This window comes from Canis lupus, chromosome 2 (assembly GCF_003254725.2).
Source record: "Canis lupus dingo isolate Sandy chromosome 2, ASM325472v2, whole genome shotgun sequence".
Lineage (NCBI taxonomy): Eukaryota > Metazoa > Chordata > Mammalia > Carnivora > Canidae > Canis > Canis lupus.
Window position 1 is genome coordinate 76,901,885 of NC_064244.1, and position 18,902 is coordinate 76,920,786.

Genomic DNA, 18,902 nt, shown 5'->3' on the forward strand with positions numbered 1-18,902 from the left:
AAGCAGGCTCCATGCAGCGGGAGCCCGACGTGGGATTCGATCCAGGGTCTCCCAGATCGCGCCCTGGGCCAAAGGCAGGCACCAAACCGCTGCGCCACCCAGGGATCCCAAGCCCTGGGGTTTTGCATTCATTATCTCATTTAATCCTCAGAACAGCCCAGGCTCAGTTAAGTGACTTGCCCAAGGTCACAGGGCTAGTAGGAGGTGGGACTAGTGCTTTACTCAGGTTTGGGTGACCCGTAAGCAGGCCCTCACCCTTCTAGGAGTTGACAAATGCTGCATAGAAAGGCATTTTCCATCCTCCCATGGGGACCATCAGTGGGGGCTTTCACTACGGAGAGGGTCTCAAGTACTAGGAAAGAGACAGTTGTCCCTGGGTGTCAGGACCCATTTCCCCCTTTCAGGATTTGTTAAGCCGCACATTTCGTAGAATCCCAAGTCTGCTCTGATGGGTCTCATGACCTTGGGCTCTCACAGGGCCAACATCCAGGCCCTTTCCTTGGCTTTGGAACAGGTTATCTGGGGAGTTTTCCAGGTCAAGAATGAGCTCAGAAGCTCGGGCTTGGCCAGGCAAACCACTCTGGGAGTGGGGGCAGTGGGGGCAGTGGGAAGATTTGTGTGTTCCACCCAGGCACCAGTAGTGAGTGGCTGGGTTCAGAGTTCTTGGGAGAATAAGAGCCAAAAAAAAAAAAAAAAAAAAAAAAAATCGCCACCCCCCCCCAAAAAAAAACCCCAGCACAACTAGGCTGCATCATTGAATGCTCCTAAAATGACATGTACTGAAATGACATGCAAATAAAGAACCGGAAATTACTTAGAATTGCAGAATCTTAGCTCTGGAGGGGGCTTCACGGATGATCTGATCTACTGTGGCCTCATTTTATTTTCAATATGGAAATGTCTTCTGGGTTTAGTGATTATAAAACTAATACGTGCTTGTGGTAAACAATCACACAAGAAGGACTCGGAAGCCTCCCACTGTTCCCGCCCTGTAGATGTGGCCTCATTTCCCCACAAGAGAACAGGCTCTGAGAAGCACAATGAGTGCTTCATTTGAGTGCTTTTCGTGGTGCTAGATTTGTCTCGGCCCGATGGAGACATTAATTCAACCAACTCCCTTTATAGAGAAGACTTTAGGTGGTTTTAATTTGAAGGGAAGCTCATTGAAAAATCGTGCTGTCTCCTGCCTTGGGTCTCCTGTGTCCATTCTCTGGACCTTACTGCCTTGGGTGAGGGTGCCTTGTGTCCACTCGTGGTTGATAGGGTGCTGGTGGGAGTGGCCAGCAGTGAAGTGTCAATTTGCAAAACTGAGATACGGTCCAGGCCTCTTGAGGTTGCTAGGTTCACATATAAGGATGCAGGACTCACAGAGTTAAATTTGAATTTCAAGTAAACAACCCTTTTTTAGTATAAGTATGTCCCCAGGATTGCACGCATTTTATCTGGTAGCTGAGCCTCCTGCTTCCCAGAGAACAAGAGATCAAGGAGCTGCAGGTCCGCGTGTGCTGCATGCGAGAGCCTCCACTGCCTCCCTAGGCTTGCACACCTAGTCCCGGCAGCGTGGCTTCTGTTCCCATTGCCTTTGGGAAATCCTCCCTGGAGGATGACCCGGGGCTGTGTGAGATCACAGTGCGCAATAGTCCACTTTTATGTTTAGCCCCCTGGACCTCAAAGCAGAATTTGACATTGTGAGACTTTTTGTTACCCTGGTTGGCAGGGATTCCCGCCTCACCCAACTCCCTGGGATCACTCCTCACTTCCAGGACTCCTCCTTACACCCCCAGACTTGATCTCAAATCTTCTGCACATCCACCAAGGTAGTTCCTTTAATGGCTGGTTTCACTCAGGGCTCCACTGTCTTTTCTTTTCCTTTTTTTTTTTTTTAAAAGATTTTACTTATTTATTCATGAGAGACACACACATGAGAGAGAGGCAGAGACACAGGCAGAGGGAGAAGCAGGCTCCATGCAGGGAGCCCGGTGTGGGACTCAATCCCAGGTCTCCAGGATCAGGCCCTGGGCCGAAAGCAGGTGTTAAACCACCGAGCCACCCGGGCTGCCCTCCACTGTCTTTTCTATTCAGGTCTCCCTCACTCTGGTCCTCGGTAAGAGCTCTCAGCTTTGCATCAGCCATCGCTGCTTCAGGGACTGGTATGCAGTCAGATTTTTTCCCCTCTTTTTCCAATCATTTGTATTTCTATCATATTGATACTTGTATTATTTTTATTTTATTTTAATTTTTTGGATACTTGTATTATTTTTAGAAGTCCAATAGCTGCCTTATAGGTAAAAAGAGATAAATCTCTCACCTCACCCTTCCCCAGTCTCAATTCTTCTAAACATAACCACTCTTTTACACATTTTAGATGGCACTATTGTCATATGGCTCGTGTTTTTAAATAACACATCTAATTCAGATTTTCTAGTGTTTAAAATGTTATCTATTGCCTACCTGCTGTAGAAGATGAAGATTTAATGCCTTTCGATCTACCCCATCACACATTTTTCCTCCCTGCTTCCTCCCAGTTTTGTCTGAACATTTTATTGTCATTGTACCATTGGTGGTCAGTGCTTAATTATTATGTTCTTGGGATGCCTGGGGGGCTCAGAGGTTAAGCATCTGCCTTCCACTCAGGGCGTGATCCCGGAGTCTCAGGATCGAGTCCCACATCGGGCTCCCCACATGGAGCTTGCTTCTCCCTCTGCCTGTGTCTCTGCCTCTCTCTCTGCCTCTCATGAATAAATAAATAAAATCTTTAAAAAATTTATTATGTTTTTGCAGATATTCAAAGCTGAGCCTTGAAGTGTGTTATGATTCCATTTACCTTATTGGACAACTGTTTTGCTTTTCCAGAAATATGTAACTGCATTATTTAAAAAAAAAAAAAAAGCTTCCTATGTACCTATTACTAATTAAGCCCCCAGCTGTCCAACCTGGCTGAACATACCAGGTCGTCTTTCAAACTTTTTTTTATCATTTTTTAAAGGTTTTATTTATTTATTCATGAGAGACACAGAGAGCAAGGCAGAGACACAGGCAGAGGACGAAGCAGGCTCCATGCAGGGAGCCCGATGTGGGACTCGATCCTGGGTCTCCAGGATCAGGCCCTGGGCTGAACGTGGTGCTAAACCGCTGAGCCACCCAGGCTACCCTGGAAATCATCTCTTTTAATCCAGAAACCAATTTGAGGGACATTTCTTTGTGTTAACACCTTCCATTCTGTTTTCTGTTTTTGTTTTGTTTTTGTAGAATTATATTAATTGGATATTGGACCCCTTGGACTGGTCTTCTCATTTTTCAAAATGTTCTTACAGTTTTCCATTTTTAAAAATGTTTCTTCTATTTTCTGGGACATTACCTCCACTTTATCTTCCAACTTTTCCATTAGAAATTTTTTTTTCATATTTCTTCTCATAACTTTTCACTTCTAAAAGAGCAATTTTTTGTTCTTTTTTATAGCATCTCATTCTTGTTCATGTCTCAAAGAATGGTAATTATAGTTGTTTTAAAATTTTTTATTTTTATTTGTGGTAAAATACACATTACATAAAATGTACCATCTTAACCATTCTTAAGTATTATTCTTAAGTTCAGTTCATTATTATTAAGCATTCTTAGTTCAGTATTATTTAGCATATTCACATTGTTGTGCAACCAATCTACAAAACTTTGTCATCTTGTGAAACCAAAATGCTATACCCAGTAAACAACTCCCCATTTCTCTCTGTCCTAGCCCCTGGCAACCTCCATTCTGCTTTCTGTCCCTATGATTCCATATAAGTGGAACCATGCAGTATTTGTCTTTGTGACTGGCTTATTTTGCTTTGCATGATACCCTCAAGGTTCATCTGTGTTGTAGCAGGTGTCAGAATTTCCTTCCTTTTAAAGGCTGAGTAATATCCCATCATATGGATACACCATATTTTGTTTACATGATCATCTGTCGATGGTCATTTGGGTTGCATCATCCCTTTGGCTATTGTGAATAATGCTACGACCATGGGTCTACAGCTATCTCTTCAAGGCTCTGCTTTCAATTCGTTTGGATCTATAACCAGACGTGGAATTGCTAGATCATATGGTAAGTCTATTTTTTAAATATTTCAAAGAACTACCATACAGTCTTCCATAGCTGCTATGCCATTTTACACCTCACAAGGGTTTCAGTGTCTCCATCTACTCACCACTCGTTATTTTCTATTATTATTAAAAAAAAATATATAGTAACCATCCTGATGGCTGTGAGGTAATATCACATTGTTGTTTTGACTTTTTTTTTTTTTTTTAGATTTTTATTTATTGTCTCATGAGAGACACAGAGAGAAGGCAAAGACATAGGCTGAAGGAGAAGCAGGCTCCTTGCAGGGAACCCTGATGTGGATCACACCCTGAGCCAAAGGCAGCCGCTCAACCTCAACCGCTGAGCCACTGAGCCACACAGGCCTCTCCACATTGTTGCTTTGATTTGCATTTCCCTAATTAGTGATGCTGAGCGGTTTTTTTTTTTCATATGCTAATTGGCTATTTGTGTATCTTCTTTGGGGAAATATCTATTCAAGTCCTTTGCCCATTTTAAAATTGTTTAATTATAGAAGCTCCTTATATATTCTGGATATTAACTCCTTATGACTTGTAAATATTTTCTCTGTTCCTTAGGTTGCCCTTTTATTCTTTTGATTATGTCCTTTAATGCACAGAGTTTTTAAATTTTGCTGTAGTTAATTTTATCTATTTTTACCCTTATTGCCTGTGATTTTGGTGTCCTATCCAAGAACTCATTGCCAAATTCAATGTCATGAAAATTTCTCCCTCTGTTTTCTTCTAGAGTTTTGTAGTTTTAGTCTTACTTTTAGGTCTTTGATTCTTTTTGAGTTAATTTTAGCATATGGTGTGAGGATCCAGCATCATTTTTTGCATGTGGATATCCAGTTTATACAACACCATTTGTTGAAAAGACTGTCCTTGGGGCAGCCCAGGTGGCTCAGTGGTTTAGCACTACCTTCAGCCCAGGGCGTGATCCTGGAGACCCAGGATCGAGTCCCACATCAAGCTTCCTGCATGGAGCCTGCTTCTCCCTCTGCCTGTGTCTCTGCCTCTCTCTCTCTCTCTCTCTGTTTCTCTCATGAAAAAAAAAAAAAAAAAAAAAAAAAGACTGTCCTTTCCTTAGTGAGGGGTCTTGGCACCCTTATCAAAAATCATCTGACCATATATGTGAGCATTTATTTTATTTCTGGGCTTTCCATTCTATTCCATTGGTTTGTATGTCATTCTTTGTGTCAGTACTACACTGTTTTGATTACCATAGCTTTGTAGTAAGTTTTGAAATCAGAAAGTGTGAGACTTCTAACTTTGTTCTTTTTCCAAGATGGTTGTGGTTATCTGGGATCCCTTGAGATTCCATGTGAATTTTGGGATGGATATTTTTATTTCTGCAAAAAGTGCTGTTGGAATTTTGATAGGGATTGTATAGAATCTGTAGATTGCTTTGGGTAGGATGGACATTATATCAATATGAAGTCTTCTGGTCCATGAACATTGACATTTATTTGTGTCTTCTTTAATTTCTTTCAGCAACATTTTATAGGTTTTAGTGTACAAATCTTTTGCCTTGTTGGTGAATTTAATTACTAAGTATTTTGTTTTTGATGCTATTGTAAATGAAATTGTTTTCTTAATTTCCTTTTCAGATTGTTCATTGTCAGGGTATAGAAATGCAACAGATTTTTGCATGTTGATTTTTGAATCTTCTAACTTTGCTGAACTTGTTTGCTTTAAAAGTTTTTTATGTGGAATCTTAGGGTTTTCTGAAAATTTCTAAAATTTTATTTATTATTATAATTATTTCTGGAGAACACTGTAATTTTTATTCAATTTGGTATCCTGATTAAAATAAGAGCAGTAAGAATTATATTTTATAAACATTGTGTTATTACCACATCATTGTGATATGACTTCACTTTGTGTGAAGAGAAAAAAATAACATTGAAATTATAACTATAGTTGTTTTAAAAAGCCTTCTTCAGGGGATCCCTGGGTGGCTCAGTGGTTTGGCGCCTGCCTTTGGCCCAGGGCACGATCCTGGAGACCCGGGATCGAGTCCCGCGTCGGGCTCCCGACATGAAGCCTGCTTCTCCCTCTGCCTGTGCCTCTGCCTCTCTCTCTCTCTCAGCCTGTGTCTCTCATGAATAAATAAATAAAATCTTAAAAAAAAAAAGCCTTCTTCAATTTCAGGCATTTCTCTGTTCCCTGGGTTCCTTTTTCCTGTTCTTCATTTTTTCATAATTAATTTTTAGAAATACGAATCTCTCTTATGTTGACAGCTTTCCTCTAATGTCTGGGAATCCTTGTTTCTTGTGTCTGAGAGACACGTATGCAGATTGGAAACTCTTTATGTCTGGGGAGCGGAGGAGGATGAACAGGACTTGTGCATAGGCCTCAGTATCTGATGACAAACCCAGCCATCTCATAAGGCAAATCCAACAAAGTCTCTCCCTTGACAGAACTTGAGTCAGACTCTTCTGGACCCTTTGCTCTGTGGCCCCAGTCCTGCATCGCTTGGTTTTAGCAAGAATCTTGGTAAGTCGGTTTACTGATAAAGTAGGCCTCTGTCCTCTATATCTGGTCACCCTCAATATCTGATCCAACTCCTCATCCCCCACCATCTACCAGGTGATATCTGATCACCTTCAGCAAGAATTGGGTGGAGTTGTTTTAGCAAGAATAACCCCTTACCCCTGATGTATCCTCTTAATGATTTTCCACCCACTGCTTCCACTCTATTGCTTGGCTATAAACCTCCACTTGTTCTTGCTGTATTGGGAATCGAGCCCAGTTCTGTACTGAGGTCTCTTTTCCCCATTGCAATCTTTTCTGAATAAAATCTGTTTTTACCACTTTAACAGTCCAGCTCTGGTTTTTCTTGAACAACCCTCACCATATTGAGGTCTGGAGGTCTTTTGTTTTGGGCTGGCCACTGGCCCCAGAGAGAACTCCTAGAGTTGCCTGCACATGGGGGAGGGGTGTATAAACAGGGCTGCCAGCATTCTAGGGGAGGAGTGGAGACAGGGCCTCCTGCCTCCCACCTCCCTGTCAGCATGCAGGCTGCCAGTGCATCCGTGTTCAGCATGGTGCCTCCCTCACCCCAGCTGTGCCCGGTATCCTCAGGCCAGAGGCCCTGGGGACAGTCCCTCTAGAGAGGAAAGCTCCAGTCATCTAGCCAAGCTTGGGGGGTGGGAATGTGTGTGCTTCTCAGGAAAGGGGATGGCATCTGGGGCTCTCACTGAAGGCTTTCACTCGGCCCTCGGTTTTTACTTACCACTCTTATCACCAGAGATATCTGGTGCTTGGAATGTCTCGGTTCCAGGCTCCCCAGCATGACTCTTGTGAGGTTTCTGTTTTTCCCACCTTGTTATTCCTTGCCCGTATGCCATCCGTCTTCCAGAATGTTGTTGACACTTCTCAGCTTCTGTCATCACTTCTCTCTTTTCCCTTGTCGGTTTATGCCACTTTTATTCTTTTATTGTCATGTTGGTGATGCTTGGGGAAAAAATGAGGAGTTTACTTCAATTTTCCATGTCGTCCAGAAGTTTCTCCTCAGTAGTTTCAGATGCATCATTATTTTTTTTTTAAGTTTTATTTATTTTAGAGAGAGAGAACCAGGGAGGGGCAGAGGGAGAGGGAGAGAAGCTCAAGCAGACTCCATGCTGAGCGAGAGCAGGACGTGGGGTTCAATTTCACCCTCGTGAGATCATGACCTGACCTGAGCCTGAGTCAGAACCCAACCAACTGAGCCACCCAGGCGCCCCATAGATGGACCATTACTGTGCTTGAGAGTCATGTGTCGTATTCTCGTGATCATTTGTTCCTGGGATCATAAAAGTACCTCAATGTATATCAATTGATTGATTAATCCACACTTATTTATATATTCATTCAGCAACGTTTTTCTGCCAAATGAGAAAGTTGGACTCATCAACATAGTCCCTTCTGCTTTGGACATTCTACCATCATAGGAATTGTTTTGTTGAGTAGGAGCTGAGTTCAAAACTAGACACCACAGGGGACACTGAAGAAATGCATGAGATGTTCCTGCTGTCGCCAGCCACTGAGAGGCTCCTGCTGATCCCCGTCTCCTGGTGTTCATGCCTGTGCATAGTCCCCTCCCACATTGAGTAGGGTGTCCTACTCATGGGTCAGGCATTGGAGAAAGGACGTGATGTGGTTTCTGAGGCAAGGACATAAAGGACATTGTGGGTCACCATCTCTGGCGGAAACCAGCTGCTGGGTCATGAGGGCACTTGAGCATCCCTCTGGAGAAGTCCACATGGGGAGAAACTGAGGCCTCGGCCAACAGCCAGCATCGATTCACCACACATGTGAGGGAGCCACTTTGGAAGTGACCCCGCTGCCCAGATCAGACCTTCAGATGACTCTGGCTTCACCTAGTTTACATCTGGACTGCAACCTCATGAGAGGCCCTGCACCAGACCATGTGGCTCACCTGCTCCCAGTTTCCCAGCCCACACAAACTGGGACATAATACATGCTTGCTGCAGTCTTAAATTGCTAAGCTTTGGGAGGATTTGTTTTTAGCAAAAGATAACGAAGACAATCCCTAATATGCCAACTGACCCCCAAACCTCTGTGTGATTGCGCTCCACCCTCACCCCCAGCTTCCCTGGGAGACCTTCTCTTTGCCTCAGCCACGCTACATGAAGCTCCTTCCAGTTCCTCTCCGTCCCCAGCATGGTCACATCCTTTCTACAGGTCATTCCTGCTCATCCCATCCTTCCTCTTCATCTTGTCCTCTTCTAGCTGATTCATCTTTCAAGCCAATGCTTAGGTGTCATCGTTCCTAAGGAAACAGTCCCCTAAGCTCTCCTGGCTTCCTTTGGTTCTGCCCCTCACAGCTCCCTTTAAAGCATTTATCAGAATTGTCATCGTGTCATTATTTGTGTAATCATTTATTTAATGCCTGTCTCCCTCTACTCCTACAGCTCTGAACACTCTCAGAGCAGGGAATGCATCTATCTTTTATGCTGCTGAACTCCAAAGTGCCCCGGACAGCATCTAGAACATAGTAGGTTCTGCAAAGACATTTGCTGGGCAGCCGAATGAGATATGCTCCTGCCAGCTGACTCAGTGGTCGTCCTCTCAACCATGAGAGAAGCAGCTTACAGCAAATCCCTAACAGTAGATCAGTTCATTATTCTTAAAGGACAGCATACACTTTAATTAAAAAAAAACCCTCACTTCCGACAATGACTCATTTTGTGACCTTGGACTGCTTGTCTTTCCTCTCTGAAAAAGGTAGATGGTAATTGGTGCAATATTTCTCTTGAAGGCTGGGAACTGTTTCATTTAGAGAGGTTTTGGCGAGGTTTTCAAAGCTCTTAAAGAACACTTTTCTTAATATCCAGGTGGTTGTAAGTGATTACGTAAATGATGAATAGAAATGAGCTATGATCTACCGTGTGGAGGCATCTCAGTTATAGGTGTGTGTGTGTGTGTGTGTGTGTGTGTGTGTGTGTGTGTGTATGTAGGTCTTTTGGTGCTAAACTGGTAGACATTTGTGTGTACATTTGTTTTAAAGAAGAATCTATGTTTGTTCTAGAATGCTCATGAACATCCAAAATTCTACAGATTTGTTTGAAGCTGTATTTTTAAAAAAGATTTATTTATTTATTAGAGAGAGAGCATGAACAGGAGGGGCAGAGGGAAAGAGACTCTCAAGCAAATTCCACAATGAGTGCAGAGCCTCACGACCCTGAAATCATGACCTGAGCTGAAACCAAGAGTCAGATACCTACCTGACTGAGCCACCCAGGTGCCCCTGCTTGAAGCTGTATTTGAAGCTGTATTCATTGCTAAGTCATTTGGCTCTATTCATTTCTAATAATAATAAACCCATATTTACTGAAAGCTAACTATGTGCCAGGCATTATGCCAAACCTTTTCCTTCATCAAGCCGATCCTCACAATCTGTTTTGCAAGGCAGGAATTATTTCTTAATTCCCCCATTTTATAGATGAGGCAGCTGAGGCTCAGAGAGGATAGATAACTTCTCTAAGGCCATGCAGCTGGCAGAGCAAGGACCAAAATCTGGCGTGCTCTTAACTTTTGGAAAAATTGCACATGTAGATTTAAGATTCAGGAATAAAGAAAAAGATGGGTCCCTGGGTGACTCAGTTGGTTAGGCCTCTGACTCTTGATTCTGTCTCAGGTCATGATGTCAGGGTCAAGGGATTGAGCCCCACGTCAGGCTCTGTGCTCAGTGCTCAGTGCAGAGTCTGCTGGAGATTCTCTCTCTCCTCGGCCCCTCCCCTGCTTGCTCTCTCTCTCTAAATAAATAAATAATTTAAAAAAAGAAATCAAGAAAAGAGGAACAGGACAAAAATTTCTATTCATTCTGGAGGATTTTAAACATCAGGGAGCCTTCAGAATAGCGTTGGTCTGCAATCAGATGCCCGCGTGCTGAGTGGTATGAATGTAAGAGATGAACAAGGGTGATGGATGAAATGTTATTTTCAGTGCACCTGTGTTCATGAGATAAGCTCCTGGTGCATCCATCAAATTTGGTCCGGTTCAAAGCAAAATCATGTTTGCATAACAAACAGAAGAGTCTAAAGAAAGGCCAATATTTGGATACAGCTGGATCTCAGGAATGCAGACAAGAGGAGACACCTGCGGCCCACCAGGCCCGGAGCCAGAGCAGGTGGGATCAAAGACAAGGCCAGAGGAGGGGATTTGGCTCCATTTTGTCCCGAAACTGATCTCAACGGGGCTTCCTCCACTTGACCCCCTAACCTAGCCAAATATGGTCAGTCTTCATTCACTCAGCCAGCCATTCAACAAATGATTTCTGAATGCTTGTAATGTGGCAGGCACTGGGTACAGAGGACCACAAGCAAGGCATGTGCGGTCTGTCTCTAGAACCTACAGTTTTGTTTGGGAGAGGGATATATGTCATAGAAATATACCTTAAGTGAACTATTACACAAATCATTATTTAATTATGTGATGAGAAGAATGGAGTGCTTTGAAAGGGGGTTGAGGCAACCTGCCTGCAGAAGTCATTTCATTTGAAAATTAGAGGTTTCTAACTTTTTAAAAAAAATTTTTGAGGTTTCTAACTATTAAAAAAAAGCACTAGTTTATTAGTTATCTACATTACAAATCACCCCCAAACACAGTGGCTTACAACAATTATTATTTGATTACATCTCAGGGTTTCTGGGGGTCAGGATGTTGAGAGCAGCTCCACTGGCCAATTCTCAGGGTTTCTCTTGAGATCTCAGTCAGATGCTGGCTGGGGCTACCATCATCTGAAGGGTCGACTAGGGCTGGAGGGTCTGCTTCAACACAGCTCACCCTTGTATCTGGCAAGATGGCACTGGCTGTTGGCTTTCTCTCCATGGGACTGCTTGAGTGTTCTCATGGCATGGCGGCTGATTTTTCCCCAGAGAGAATGAGCCAAGAGGCCAACGTAGAAGCTGCAAAGCCTTTTATGATTAGTCTCAAAAGTCACAGATCTATTAGTCACATGGGACCAGTCTTGCTCCAGGGTGGGAGGGACTACATCAGATTATGTGTGCTGGGAAATTGGGCCCCTGGGAGGCATTTGAGACGCTGGTCACAAATGACAGGTCAATAGGGGTTAAGGAATGGCACTCCTACACAATGTTTTCCTGTAGCCCTCGCAATGGGTGGGTGGGTCCTACCCCACACCGCTCAAACCACTGGACCAGCAGGGTACACATATCCTTGCTGTTTCCCGTTGCTGCTCACAAATCAAAATCCCTTTCTCCCCACTAAAATCTCCCAGGTCACTGGACCATGCCACACATATGCTAGGGTCATTTGCCAGCTCAGGAGCCTTCTTCCCTAAAGATTTTAAGTCCTGGCTCATTGTTCTTGGCTGTATCTCTCCTGCTTACTTCTTGGTGATCTTGATATAACCACAAACATGATCCCTTACCATTCCAGGCCCACTTCCTCCTCTGAGGATCCTGTCTTCTGCCACTTCTTAGCACTCATTCCCATTATCATACCCTTGGCCTTGCCATTATCAAAAGCTGTAATCCCATCATAATGTCAATTCACAGCATCCCATAGTGCAAGAATTTACCTTCCTGCAATTCTTGGACCCTACATGGTCTTCTAATTCATTGATTCTTACTACCTTTTTATCATGCTCATAGCTCATTTCACTTCTCACTCTGCATAAATGCCTGCTGTGATTTCCTCGAATATCCCTGTATGCATTTCCCACTGCTGCTTTTACAAATTACCACAGACATAATGTCTGAAACCAACACAAATTTATTCTCTTACAGTTCTGGAGGTCTGAAATCTAGAATGGGTCTCACTGGGCTAATACCAAGCTGTTGGGAGGCTCAAGGGAGGACTGACTCTGTTTCCTTGTCTTTCTAGCTTCTAGGGGCCACCTGTATTGTTGGGCTCACTATGCCTTCTACCATCTTCAAATCAGCAATGTTAGGGCTGAGTCTCACGTGACCATTTTTCCGGTTGTCTCTTTCTGCCCTCCTCTTCCACTTATAAGGATTTCTTGGGATCACATTTTGTCTGTCTGGACAATACAGGATAATCTTTCCATTTCATGGTCAACAGATTGCCAGTCTGTTTTTATTTATTTATTTATTATTATTTATTTATTTATTTATTTTTTTTTAAAGATTTTTTATCCGTTTATGATAGACATAGAGAGAGAGAGAGGCAGAGACACAGGCAGAGGGACAAGTAGGCTCCATGCCGGGAGCCCGATGTGGGACTCGATCCCGGGACTCCAGGACCACGCCCTGGGCCAAACGCAGGCGCCAAACTGCTGAGCCACCCAAGGATCCCCCCTTTCTTTATTTTAAGATTTTATTTATTTACTCATGGGAGACACAGAGAGAGAGACAAAGACACAGGCAGAAGGAGATGCAGGCTCCCTTTGGGGAGCCCGATGTGGGACTCGATCTCAGGACCCCCGGATCACACCCTGAGCCAAATACAGACACTCAACCACTGAGCCACACTGGTGCCCCAGATTGCCAGTTAATTCTATCTGCAACCTAAGTTTGGACTCTTTTTTGCCTTGTAATCTAAGATATGCAAAGATTTCCAGGGATTAGGATATGGATATCTTTGGCGGGGGGTCATTATTCTGCCTCCCACAGGCCCCTCAAGTGCTTCTCTTACCCCAGGTCATGTTGCTTACCTGAGCAGAATCCCAAATCTCACTTCATCCAGCTGCCCCCCTACTCTGCGTCTGCACCCCTGCAGCTCGGCCCGGCTGGATCGAGGCAGAAACCACAGCTCAGTCTCCACTCGTGACCACTCATCTCAAGTAAACCTCAGACTGCCAGCCAGTTCTTCAGTTCACTCAAGACTATGTGTCTTGAGTCCATTCACAGTCCCTCTCTGTGTGATGACTTCACACCTCCTCTCTCCAGACCCCCACACCTCCTTTCCTGGTCCTCACTCTCAGCTGCAGCTCTTGCTTCCTACTTCACAAGGAAAATTGAGGCAATAGGAAGAGAACATCTCAGGCTCTGAAGCGCATCCACGCGCCCACCTGCATCTGTGCTCACAGGCCGCTTCCCTCCCGCTGCCTTGGGGGAGCAGCCGAGAGCCCCCCTCTGCAGGGGGGGAGCCCGCAGGCCCCCCCAGCCGCTTCCTCCTGGTCTTCACTCTGTTCTTAGTTCCCCCCTCTCCTCTCTTCTGGCTCATTTTTCCATCAGCAGACAGCATGCGGTCATTTTCCGTCTCCTACAGAACCAAACCAAAAGGAGGGCCTCTCTTGATCTGACATCGGCTCGGCAGCCAGTGCCTCCTTCCCCGCTGTTCTTCGCAGCAAAACTTGAAAAAGTGCGCTCTGCTTCTCGGGGTCCGGTTCCTTTCCTCCCACCCTCTTGGATCCATTCACATCTGCCCTTGGCTTCCGCCGCGCATCTCAAGGTCACCGCGCATCTCAAGGTCACCGCCGACTGCCAAGCTGCTAACTCCCCTTACCGAGCTCCCGGCCGCCTTGGGCACAGCTGGCCGCCCCTTCCTCCAGAACACACGTCTCGACGTCCTCCCTGGTGTCCTTGTCGCTCCGTGGCCACGCGCTCAAGCATCTCTGCCAGCTCTCCTCCTCGCCTTGACGTCGGGGTGCTGGAGTCCCCCCGCGCTGCCCCGGTGATCCCGGGTGGGCTCTTAGCCCGAAATGGCCATTTCATAAGCCAGTGCCCTCCCAAGTCTGTCACCTGGACCTCTCCTCTGAACTCCAGACTCTTCCCTCTCCTATCCTTGCAGGTCAGACAAACTTCTCCAAATGACAATGAGCCCAGCCAGGGATGGCCAGCCGCCCGTTACTCGGGCAAGAATTTAGCATCAACCTTGACTCCTCTCTTTCCTTCACACCTTCATTCCGTCCTTCCACCACTCCTCGGCTCTTCCTTCTAGAACATCTGGGATCTGGCCCCTTCCCACCATGCCCACTGCCCCTACCCCAGTCCAGTCTGTCTGTCTGTCTCATTCCATGCTGTCCCTCACCTCTGTCCTGCTCAGCTATTCTCAACACAGGGACCCATTTAGAAGGTAAAGCCAGTCGCATCCCATCCCTGTTCAAAGACCTTTGGTGGCTCCTGTCTTACTGTTTGGGCTGGCATGACAAAATGCCATGGACTGGGTGGCTTATAAACCACAGAAATTGATTGCTCACAGTTCTGGAGGCTGAGAAGTTCAAGATCAAGGCACAGGAAGGTTTAGTGTCTGGTGAGGGCCTGCTTTCTAGTTCATAGATGGCCACAGCCTCATGTGTTCCCAGTGGGGGCAGGGGCAAGGAAGCTCTATGGGGTCTCTTTATAGGGGTGCTAATCCTATTCATGAGGGCTCTGCTTTTATGACATAATCATCTTGCAATGGCCCACCTCCTAATGCCACCACACTGGGGGTCAAGTTTGAATACATGACTTCTGGGGAGACACAAACGTCTGATCTATAGCACTTCCCATGTTCTCCTAGGCCTTCAATGAGCCCCTCCTCGATGGAATCACACCACACCAGTCTCCTTGCTGATCCGCTAATGCACCAGGCACGCTCCCACCTAGAGATCTCCCCACTGGCCATTCCCCTGGCCAGGAAAGTTCTTCAGACCCCCACTCCCCTCATCCTTTCCTTCATGTCCTCGCTCTACCACCACCTCCTCAGAGCAGCTTGCTGACCACTCATTTCATACCATGACCTCCTCCCCTTGTGTCAACACTCTCTGCTTTCATTCTCTGCTGTGTTTTTCTCCCTTGACATGTGTTTCCATCTGTCTCAGTTTCCTGTTGTCACTGTGACAAATGACTACAAACTGGCTTAAAACAACACAAATTTATTATTGTGTAATTCTGGAGATCAGAAGTCTATAGGGCTACATTCCTTTTGGAGGCTTGGGGGATAATCTATTTCCTTCCCTTTTCTACCTTCTAGAAGTTGCCTAAACTCCTAGGCTTGTGGCCCCTTCCTCCATCTTCAAAGCCAGCAGCATAGCATCTTGTTTATCTTGGGTAAACCAGGATAATATACACATCTCAAGACCCTTCACTTAATCACATCTGCAGAATCCTTTTTGCTTCTTAGGGTGAAATAGTCACAGATTCACAGGGTTTAGGACATGGACATCTTTTGGGGCATTAATCAGCCTACCTCACCTTCTGATACACCATATTTTCCTTCTGTATTTGTTTATCATCTGTCTTCCTACAAGATTTAGGACCCTTTGAGGAGGGTTTTTGGTCTGTATCCCCCAGTGCCTAGGACTATCCATGGTTAATAGTAGATGCTCAATAAATATTTTTGTGGCATGAACACCTGTTGTTTTGGCTGTAGCTGTATTCGCCTGTTCTTGGGATAAGTGCCATCAGTGACCATGACTCCTGCTTGAAAGCACCTGCCACCTATGTGGCAGGCAGTGTTGGTGGTGCCTAGGGTGGTTTCGAGGAGGGCATTGGGCAGCCCCCCAACCCAGCCAGGCTGACAGGAGCCACATTCCCCTTCCATTTTCTCGCAGGCTGCTTCAGTGCAATTCGATTTAATTCTTTGATGATTTTTGAGTCCTGAGGTGGAAGGCTCAGTCCCGCCCCGCCACACCAGGAGATGTCTAGAAAGAGCCTCCCATCTCCCTCAGCTTCAAGCCAGAGATTCATCTTCAGTCTCGCAAATGGTATTTTGTTACCATGGCAACTGAACTTCTAAAAAAACGGATGTCAAGCAACATGCGGATCCCAGTGCTCATGGCAACCACCATTCTGCATATTTGGGGGAGAAAATGTGTCTTGCCTTCTTCCTGCCTGTGAATTGAAGAGGGGGAAGGTGAGCTTAGCAGCACTGGGTTTCCTTCCAGAACTGATGAGACACTGAGGTTTTGGGGGAAGAGGCCAGACCCCTCCCCCAGCGTGAAAGCTGAGCTTTTCCACAAGGTCACGTAACCAATGTCTTCCCCCGACTCTGGGAAGGAGATCTGGCTTCTGCCCCTCCCTTCCTTGATGCTGTTCAAATCCCTGGAGCCCTGCTTGGCTTCTACTAGGCGTGTACATGGGAACACCAGCCCCTCCCCATAGGCTGAGGATCTGATAGATGAAGGCATAACCCTTCACCCATTGTTCTGTTTATTTGCTCCTGGGTTCATTCATGCATTTCCTCAGTAAACATTCACTAAGACCCTACTATGTGCCAGACCCTGTGCTGGGGCAAATAGGACACGATTCAGTGATCCTCACTCTCCAGTCCAGAATCTTACAGAGGAGATAAGTAAACACATAAATTACACAGTGGTTTGAAAGAAAGAGGCGCGCATAAGCCATGGGGAGGAAGGGAGTGCTTAACTCTGGCGTAGATGTAGGTGGGGGTGGAAATCAAAGAACCTGGCCTTGTTTTAGCTTCTTTTATGGAAAGACTTGGCCACACTATATTCATTCGAGGAAGACTTAAGAAAAATGCCTCCAACAGCTTTTTCTCAAAGGCATTTTGGTCACTTGAAGTGCCTTGAAGCTAAGATGGACATTTCCCCATTATAATGTTTCTGAAATCAAGATGTCTTAGGATCAATGTACCTAATGAAGTGTTTCTTTCCCCACTCCCAGCAAAATTGATAGTGTCTTATAATCAGTAGTGTCTTAGGATCAAGAAAACATTGTTCACAGTATTCATTAGTAACTGAGCCTCAGACCTTAGAGAATCTTCTTGGCCTTGGATTCCTGCTCATGTTTTCTCCTTGACAAAGTATAGCCTTTCCCATTAGAAATAAGGTATGAGGGGCGCCTGGGGGGCTCAGTCGGTTAAGCATGTGACTTCAACTCAGGTCATGATCTCAGGGTCCTGGGATGGAGGCCCAAGTCAAGCCAGGCGCTGGGCTCCCTGCTCAGCGGGGAGTCAGCTTTTCCCTCTCCCTCTGCCTGCCCCTTCCTGCTGCTTGTGTACTCTCTCTCTCAAATAAATAAATAAAATCTTAAAAGAAAAGAAATAAAATGTAGTATCCAGTTAGAATGATTTTGAGGGGCTTCTCTGCATTGGGTGGTAGCTGAGTTAGTGTTTAAGAGCCAGATGGGGGACATTTGGGTGGCTCAGCGGTCGAGTGTCTGCCTTCAGCTCGGGGTATGATCTCGGAGTCCCAGGATCAAGTCCCGCATCGGGCTCCCTGCCTGGAGCCTCCCTCTCCCTCTGCCTCTCTCTGTGTGTCTCTCATGAATAAATAAATAAAATCTTAAAAAAAAAAAAAAAAGAGCCAGATGGCCTGGTTTACTTCATGTCCAGACTCCTAGCTGTGAGACCCTCTCAGACCCTTATCTGTAAGATCATTGTATTATGTCACTTTATCCTTCAGTTTATCTATGCAACAAGTTTTTATTGAGCATCTACTATATGTCAGGCACTATAGAACTGGGGATGCAGAAGTGGAATAAACATAAAATCTCTGTCCTCATAAGCTTTACATTCTATTGGGACAGACTGATGATAAACACACAGATTATTAAAATATAGTACAGTAGGGGATCCCTGGGTGGCTCAGCGGTTTAGCGCCTGCCTTTGGCCCAGGGCACGATCCTGGAGTCCCGGGATCGAGTCCCACCTCGGGCTCCCTCCGTGGAGCCTGCTTCTCCCTCTGCCTGTGTCTCTGCCTCTCTCTCTCTCTCTCTGTCTATAATAAATAAATAAATAAATAAATAAATAAATAAATAAATAAATAAATCTTTAAAAAATATATATATAGTACAGTAGATGGTAGTAAGTGCTTTGGAGAAAAATGAAGCAGGGAAGTGGGTGAGGACAGTTAGTGTAGGGGAGTTAGGGTTAGCAGTTGCAATCAGGTTTAAAGGGGAGTGACAAAAAAAGGCCAAAACAATGGTGGCTTAAAAAAAAAACACAACAAAAGTCCACTTCTCTATGATAGTTATAGGAAGTCCAGAATGACTTTGTATCCACTGGGCATCCAGGACCATCCCCAACGCCTGGCCTCTCCCTCATGATCCAGTATGGCTGCTGGAACTCCAGCTCTCTTGACTACATTCCAGCCAGCAGGAGGAAAGGAGGGAGTGTGGGAGGATGTGCCTCTTTATACAATCAGGATGTGTCTTATGATCACTATATATATTTATTGAAGTGTTTCTTTCCCTATTCTTAATTAAATTGAAGATGTGTTGTTAAGAACATTCTCTAGAAGCTTATGTGACTCTTCTGCTTCTTCTCATTTGTCCAGAACTCTGTTGCTTAGATGGTTATACTGTTGCAAAGAGGGCTGGAAAATGAAATGCAGTTTTTATGTGCCCGGCTAAAACCCAGAGCTTTCATGACAAGGTGAGAATGGATGGACGAATATTGGCATTCAATTAGCTATCTCTGCCCCACGTTGTCATGCAGATTTGATTAGA

The 18,902-nt window shown here is 45.2% G+C and overlaps 1 long non-coding RNA gene across 1 annotated transcript; it reads left to right on the plus strand.

The window, feature by feature from the left end:
- The first annotated feature begins 2,693 nt into the window (after positions 1–2,693).
- LOC118354023 (uncharacterized) lies at positions 2,694–8,933 on the plus strand. The gene is made up of 2 exons (XR_004813900.2): positions 2,694–4,081; positions 7,937–8,933. It is a non-coding gene; the product is annotated as an uncharacterized LOC118354023 (long non-coding RNA).
- Positions 8,934–18,902: the final 9,969 nt, after the last annotated feature.